A 9,223-nucleotide genomic window follows, 5' to 3' on the forward strand; every position below is an offset into this window, starting at 1 on the left:
TTTTTTTTATCTGCATTAGGTTCAAGGCTCTGTAAGTTTGAAAATTCTACTGAAATGTTCTTAATTTCATCTAATAAAGCTAAATTAGTCTCAATTTTGATGGTTTTAATAGCTATTGTAGGTTTGACATTTGAATTTCATTAAAAAAAAGAGATGAGAAACTTTCTAAAAAAAATGTAAAACATGAGCACACATTTTTGTTGAATAAGCTCTCTCTTTGAAGATGCGTAAGAAGAAACTTGTAGAAGGATTCACTTTCTCATAATGTAACATCTTAGATACAAAGATTCGACAAGTGGAAGGATCATAGCATTTATATCCCTTTTGAATAGAGAAATAACCAGTGAAGACATATTTTTAACACGAGGATTGAACTTGGACCAATTGGTTTGTGAATATGTAAATAAGCTATACAACCAAAAACTTTTAGAGAAAAACTTCAAAAGGAGATAGAAATAAAAAAATGCTTGAATAAGGTGGACAAAAGGCTCTTATTTTTCAAAACTTTTAAAAGAAGTTGATTGATAAAATAAGCAGCTGAAGGATTACTTCAGCCTAATGAAATTTTAGGACATTTGACCGAAACAACAAGGCATGGTTACTTCTAAAAGGTGACAATTTTTTTGCTCAACAACCCTATTTTGTTAAGGTGTGTCAATAAAATGACTTATGAATGATACCTTTTTCCTTTAAATAAAGAAAAAGTTTAATTAAAATAATTTCTATCATTATTATATTGGATTATTTTGATTTGTTCCTTAAATTGTGTAAAAATAATTTTGTGAAATTAAGAAAAAATAGTATTAAGTTTTGATTTTTTTTCATGAGAAACAACCAAGTTGTACGAATGCAATAATCAATAAAAGAGACAAACTACTATGACCTATTAATATTAGGAATTTTTTAAGGTTCTCAAATATAATAGTGGATTAAAAGAAATTGTTTATTGCTATTTAATGATTGCAGAAAAAAAACAAAACAAAACAATAATTTGCAAATTGACAAACATCATAATAAAATTCAATAATAGGAACATTTTCAAACAAATAAGGAAACATGGACTTTAACAAAAGAAAAAAAAGATGTTTAAGGCGCAGATGATATACCTAAATTTGAGTTCAATTCCAAAAAACCAAAAAGGAATAAAATGGTTGGTAAAAGGTGTGTTGGTACTTTATTTCATAGTTTTGCAAGTCTTCAAGATAGTATAGCCCATCACGTTTTCGAGCAAATCCAATCATCTTCCCAGAGACTAGGTCTTGAAAGACATAATGAGAATGGAAAAAAGTTATTTTATACTGAAGTTTTTTGGTAATCTTATGGATGGAAATGAGATTAATGGATAATTTGGGATGTGTAAGACATTTTTAAAGGAAATTAAAGGTGTTAAATGAAGATTTCCTTGGCCGGCAATAATAATAGGAATTCTATCTATTATTCTAATTTTTTGATTTCCAATATTGGATTTATATTATTCAAAATTAATAGCATTATAGGTCATGTGATCAATTGCACCAGAGTCAACAACCTATGAACTTAAATGTGCAATACTTAAAATTTTAGAAGTTTCAGTTAAAAGACATATACTAACTTGGGCAAAAAAGTAAGAACCTAGAGATTTTTTGAATGATTTCAGAAGGTGTCTCAACTTTTTCATCTCCTCCCGATTAAATTCCTTGAACTCTTTTTTGTTTTGAGTGCTTGTTTCCACATTTGCCTATTCCTTGTTGGTGAGGTTGGCTTGACTTTGTATGTAACCCTTAAACCCCGCAGTTCAAGCTAAAACTTATGCATTTCCATGTAGTTTAAAACAAGTATTTTAAGTATGATGTGATTTGTTACAATATGAACACCACAACCCATTTTTTTAAAATTATTTTTTCAAGTTTAGCCAAGTATTGTCACCTAGTTTAGTTCTTTTATTTCCTTCATCTCCAATCTTTCGAGATACCATAGTAATAGCTTCATATGTATGGAGTTCTAGTATAACTCCCCATCGACTCTCTTTAACTCAAATAATTGAAAAATCTTTCATAGAGTATTAGGGTTGGGTCCTTACTAAGAATTTGCACTTTGATTTAATCATACTTACCATTCAACCCTACTAAGAATTCAAACACCTTATTTTGCTCCAAAAACTCTTGGAAGATCTGAATATCTTCATTATTTTCTATCTTCAAGTCATGACAGTGGTCAATTTCTTGCCATAAACCTGTCATCTTATTGTATTAGTTAGTGGTGGACATGTTTTCTTATTTAGTGGAAACAACCTGCATCTTTAACTTATAGACTAATATAATATCCTTCTTTTTAAATTAAATTTGTTGTAGTGTCTCCTATTTGGCTTTTGCAATAAAGAGAAACATTATATTCTGACTAATTTTTAGTTTTATAAAGTTCCAACCATTAGATAATCATAAAATCTTTTGTTTCTCATGTTTTAAAACCTAGTTCTTTGAAGCTTAGGCCATCACTGGTCAAATGATCCATTTTTCCTTGCCTTTTGAAGAAGGTGTATATAGTTTAACTCCATTATAGATAATTCGTTCCATTAAGACAATAAGATGAATTAATACTTCAAAGTTTATGGTTTGAACCGATCAAGTGATGATCATTCACATTGGATAACGAAATAACTGTAGGTTCACCCATAACCACAAATAGCATATTAAGTAAAAAAGTAACGGATGTTGTTGACATTTTCAAGTTAACGGTTTTTTAAGAAAAGAAAAAATTGCAATGAAGGCAAGAAAAAAGAATAAAGGTGTAGGGCAATTAAGGCCACAAAAAAGAGAAAAAAAAAACTTTGATACCATGTAGAATTTGTGTATAAATTCTTTCTTAAGTTATTTACAATAAAGCTATACAATATATAGATAAGAGGATAAAACTCTAATTACAAGAAAATATTTATCTAAGAAAAAATAAATAAAGGAAAATAAAGAACAATCAAATCAAATCAAGTCAAAGGATCAACTCCCTAATTTCTTGTTATTTAGAATAAGAAACTTACGAATAATTTTAAAAATCTTAACAAAAAGTGTTTATAAATCCATGCTCATGTCAAATACATGAGTAATCGCTAATCACATGTTTATTTGCATGAACCAAAGTAAATAATTAAAAACTTATATAACTATTCATTTATATATCTATTTGAAAAAGTGTCAAATAACCAACAATTGGTTATACATCTTACCTACTCGTAATACCAAGTTACTAGTACATATATGTCAGGTAAGCTACCTCAATCATATAAACCAGTGGTACTAAGATCCCTAAATAAGATTAAGTACACTACTGATACTTTAATCATACTTTTGCTAATGAATAACGTACACTCTAATAGATAGAGCAAAAATACCTAGGTAGCACACTCTATGACAAGATCAAATGTAATCATCACACCTTTAAAAATATCTCGCAATCATTACAACCTCACCAGTAGTTTATGATAGACTTTAATCTCATTAGTTGCATCAACCTCTATCACTCTAAGTAACCAAAAAAATATAGCATTCACCTCATCAACCATCACGTAGTGAAATAATACCATGGTCTCATGATTGGTATATAAAGAATGATGAACAATCAACAATGTAATTATCCTCTCGCCAAATGATAAGTGAAAAATGTTCATCTCAAGCTATCACTTTTCACAAAATGTTAACACTATTGTATTATTCGTCAATCGATACATGCACTAAATCGATGACACCAATCTTGACTAAATTACATTAGCATTGATATGCTACCAAGAATCATTTAGAGTTAATACTGTAACTTTGGCCCATGATTAATCGTTTCAACAGATCTCACTCTTATAACAACAAATAAAATGTAGTTATTAACTTTACAAACATTAAGTAACAAAAATAAAACTTAAACAAATTACGTGAATTAATTACATAATCTTTCCATATATTTGCTACAACATGAGATTGAAAGCTTCTCAAGATAGAAGTATTCATTAATAATTAATAATGAGTTTGAGTAATAATTTGTATTACAATTTTAATTACAATTACAAAGGTTTCATTTATGTATTATGAATTTAGGTCTTGATTATTTTGTAAGGGTTTTTATATGGGTTTTAAAAGGTATAATTTTATTGGATTGAATAAAAATGCATATTTAATAAGTGTAATAATTATCATTTATTTTTGTTTTATATAATAATAAAATTAAAATAAATATTGTGTTGTAAATTTTTATTTTTAAATTTTGGATGATGTTAGTTTTTATTGGTTGAATAAAGAATGCATATTTAATAGGTTTAAATATGATTTTATTTATAATTTTAATTTCAATTAACTTCATTATTACAATAATTTAATGGCTAAATACATGCTTATGTGTCAATTACGATTAATCATTTGGTAACTATATACAATTGAATTATACCACATGATGTAAAGTGCAAATTGCACACTAATATAAAATGATAAGAAAATTTTACTTGAATGCAACAATACCCAAGTATTATTGCACATAAATGGTATAATTTATCAACAAGAGATTTTTGTCTTGAATTATTATGTCAATAGATAAACAATCTATAGTATTAATTTTACTCATTTTAGCCAACCTTTAACCTTCATCTGGCTTATCCATGTGTCACTCTATTCTTATTTTTTTCTTTTCTTTCTTTTACAGCCCAATACATAATAACTTTTCATTCTTCACACCATTTACAAGTTGCCTTCTCTTTTTTTTTTTCCTTCTTTTGCCCACTACCTAATTGATCATTTTTTTTCTTCACATAATTTTTTATATTCATCTTCTCTTTTATTTTTCTTTACATCTCCTTTTCCTACCCATAAGAATCTAATCCAAACAATTAATTTTGTAAAGATTTAAAAGAAATGAAGTTGCCTGTATCACTCCAACCCTTCCATTAAGCTACTTTATTTTTTTTATTTTTCTCATGATTTTTAACTTCTCATTTCCTTAACATAAAATTTTTTTTCTTTTTTTTTAATCTTTTTCCTATTTTTTCCCTTTCTTTTCTCCAAATGAAAGCAATACCAAACATCACACTTTTTGTTTTCTCCCACATGCCATGATTTTTTATCATACTTTAAATTCACCTAACACTTCAGTTTTTTTTACAAAAATATTGTTTTCATTTTACTTTTTTTTTTATGAATTTTTATCAAAATGGAGAATTTAGGCTTTTTTCATTTTGAAAAAAAAAAGTTTTGATTTAGAAGGAAGAGGACAGATAGGTGAGAAAGAAAAAGATTTGACATAAATATTAGGGGTTAAAGAAAAAGAAAAGAAAAAATTAGAAAAAAGAAGGACTGCCTAGTTAAAAGACTGAGCAAGAGAGAGTAAGAAAGGGAGTGAAAAGGGAAAGAAATAAATAAAAGGATAGGGAAGCAAAAAAGGGACAAATAAAATAAAAAAAAAATGAAAGAGATGTAGGGAGGCAATGGTGGAAAGAAAAAGAGAGAAAGAGAGCGTAAGGTTGGTTTTTTATCAAGCTTGGGCACCAATTTGATGGGTACCGAGGCAAATTAGCTCATTCCTTAGCCCAAAATAGTAGTTGTCAGATTTTATCACTTGATGATGCATCCAAGGAAAGAAAAGAAAACAAATAAGAAAAAAAGATTAAAAAAATAATTTTTTCTTAAATGAAATAATAACTATAAGTATGATTTAATTTATTTTTTTTTTGTATTTGCTTTTTATCTAGTCTTTGTTTCATTTATTTTGCATTTATTATTTTATTTTTAATTAGATTTACTAAAATTTTTTTGTCTGATATGTTAAACTTTTTTTTTCTTAAAGGAAAAGAGATTCAAATACTTAGTCTATACATACAAACAAAATAATTCATGATAGATCCTCAAAAATCTTGTAGTTAAATAGGAAATCTTTATCAATAAACTGTAATTCTCTTTTAAATGTGCTTCTAGTTTGGGAGAAAAGGTATCCATTTATTACTAAAATACTTGATCTGGCATGATTGTGCCTTTGACATGCAAAATAGAGAATTTGGTTGCTTTGGTGCAAGAAGGACTTTGATATTAACCAATCAGTAACAACTATTTAGATTAAATGAAGTTCATATTGAATAGGACCCTGTTACTTTTTTTTATGAAATTTATGTGTGAGTTGTAAGTTATCAATTAAAAAAATTAAACTTAAGAAAGAGAAAGAAAGAACAATGAGAAATGAATAATACATTAGTTTTATGTTATGTCGAATTTCTTCTTTTTCTGACTTTAGTTTCTTTCCTTCATTCTATAGGTTTTTTTTTTTTTTTTGTTATTTTATTTTGTATTTGACTCATTTGATCATATTTATAATTTCGTTTGCTTGCTTGGTTTGACTGAATTTCTTGCTTATTGTTTATGATTGTATGACTAATATATTATTATATGATTTGCAAGATATATTGTTGCTAGATGCATTTTTAATCTCGGGTAATCATGTACTATCTTTTCCTCCTCTATATAAATGTGTTGCATTTATTGCTGTTTTCCTTGCTTGTGTCAAATATGCTTATAATGCTTCATTTGATTTTTTTTTATCATTTATTTTAGGTCATTTGTTTGTTATTTGATGTTATATGCTCTTTATTTTAATTTTTTTAATAACTGTAATGTTTTTATTCCAAAATTCAAAATAAACAAAATGAGTCCGCAACAATGAAAAATGTTTTGCCTTCTCTAAGCATCAGTTCATTAGGCTAATGCCCCAACCAATACTAAGAATTTTATCTTTTAACTTAGCTACATTAGAACCAAAACAGTTGCGGCAACTTGCCTTGGAAAAGCTCCTATTGAATCATGTGCTGCCCAATATGCTTCTTTAAGTTCTTCTCCCTCCATATATTGTAAAGTCAAGCAGTCTATGCGAATCTATGTATGGACTGTATTTTCAATTTTAATTTTTAATTGATTTACTCTTTTTTTAATTTAAAATTGCTAGTAGTTTAAGTTGTTTTGTGAAGGTGTGACTCGTTACCCTCATGCATGGACTGTATGCTTGTGTTTTGAATTAATTTATATTTATGCCTCCAATGATATTGTGTTTAAATTCCTATTTTAACAAGTATGTTTCAGTTGATATTTGAAACATAAATATCAACTGAAACATACTTTAAGGAGTTAAGTGTATTTTTCATTAGTTTTTTATCTGTTATACATTCTTTATTTGTCAACAAGCCTTTAAGTTTCGTAATGCTATATAATTTTATTCGTTAACAGGATGCATGATTTGAGTAAGCTCTTTGTTTGTTAATTTTTAGTATGCACATATGTTTCATGGTTGAGAGGAATCACATTAAATTTTACTAAGTTAAATGCCATTTGGATTGTGTCATAATGATTTTATCTTCGCTTCACCACTTTTAGGAATCATATAGTTAATCTTTGTTAAATAAAATTTTCATTATTTAAAAAAATATACAGTCATTAACTAAGCTAAACTAAGCTTTAAGAGAATAGAGAGTGCCTTTTTTATATGATGTTGCAATATGCACTGATGGAGGGGAAAGCTTATGTTTGTAATTTCATTATACTTAGCAGTTAAAAACCAAAGACATGTCTAAAATAATTAATTTATGATTTAATTAACTGTCTTACTGTTTGGATTATCAAATTAAAATGATATCTATACTCTCATGAAATTTTTTTAACTTTTTTTATTTACTTTTTTAATCTATACCATGTATTAAAAACAATTTCATGAGAGTTGTTTATTTTTACATGGTTGATTTTAATTGGTTTAAATTTATTTTTTATTAATTAAATGAACTATAATAGAAAAGACCAAACAAAATTAAGTTTCCAAAATTTTAATTGAAACTTGAAAGATTACTTTTATATAAAATAAAAAAATATATTCACACATTTTTATTAAAACAATGGTTCTTGACATATATCCTACCCAAAGATAGGGTCGAAAATTTTTTTATTGTTGAAAGTATTAAAGTGTTTTTAATGATTATGAATTGAATTAAAAAACATGGAAGCATCTGGAATCAGAGAGGGAAAAGACAAATTGAGAAAAGAGGAATAATGAAAAAAAAAAAGAGAAGTGGTGATTACATAAAATAAAGGAGTTTGGCTTGAGAAGTTTGAGAAAAGCATGTTTAATTTTGAGCGTATGCTAAAAATTAAAAACATGGTATGATGGTTAATGATTATTCTTTCTTTCAAGGGTGGCAATCCAATTGTGGATTTTGTAATTAATTTACATCTAACAGTTATTTTATTTTCTAAAAATATTTTGATGCAAAATTTCTTATATTTTTATTTAATTTAATGTATTTTTTTTAGAGCACAATAAGAGCAAACAATCAAAATAGATTTAAGAAATATAAACTCTAAATTTATTTGTTATATTTGTATAATCTATTTTTAATTATTTTATTTTATATTTCTTTTATATTTTTTTAGGATAATATTGTTTTATTTTTATTTTATATTTATTATTATCAATTAACCAAAAAACCACACCTTTCAATTACCTGGCAAATTAAAAATGTCACAACAAATTGTGAGGTCTTGTACTAGTAAATATAAAGAGATTTTGCGGGATAAAAGCTAGAAGTAAAGGAGCTAGGATTTTGCGGGAATTCTTTTATGGTAAGCTTCGTAACCAAACTTCAATTAGTGGCTCCTTTCTATTTCTCTTTCAGTTTATTGCATTTGGAGAATTGACCCTTTTCAAAGAACAACTAATAAGCTTATGCTTGAGAGTCGTGGGAATATGTTGTTGCATGCTTTTAAGATGACCTTTTTTACACTAACATCACCAATTACTTGCTTGTAACATTAGGTTTTGGGTGTAAAAGTTTAATTAATATTTGAATGGGACAATAGAATATAAGATAAGATCATAGAAGAAAGCATATGTTAAATTAGTTTTGGTTTATTTAATTTACCTACATAGCAAATAATGATACTTTAAATCATGCTTCATAGGATCTTTATAGGATGCAAGAAAAAATTAAATTACTCTAACAATAAATTGTAATTACAAAATAATATTTTTTGTCCATTAAATAACCAAGTTCTTATTAAAATTATATTAAATAACCAAGATTTTGTTTTTATCTTTTTTAAAACTTTTTAACTGATGTAAGTTTCTTTTAATTGATGTTTGAATTAATTGCCCTGCTGCCATATTATTGCTTTCTACCTTATTTATAGCTGGATATTTTTATTCGTTTATAATCAAACTTGCTTGATATTTTCGTTGAATTGAC

The sequence above is a fragment of the Durio zibethinus genome, chromosome 18, assembly GCF_047325235.1.
Source record: "Durio zibethinus cultivar Kanyao isolate XHJ-2024 chromosome 18, ASM4732523v1, whole genome shotgun sequence".
Lineage (NCBI taxonomy): Eukaryota > Viridiplantae > Streptophyta > Magnoliopsida > Malvales > Malvaceae > Durio > Durio zibethinus.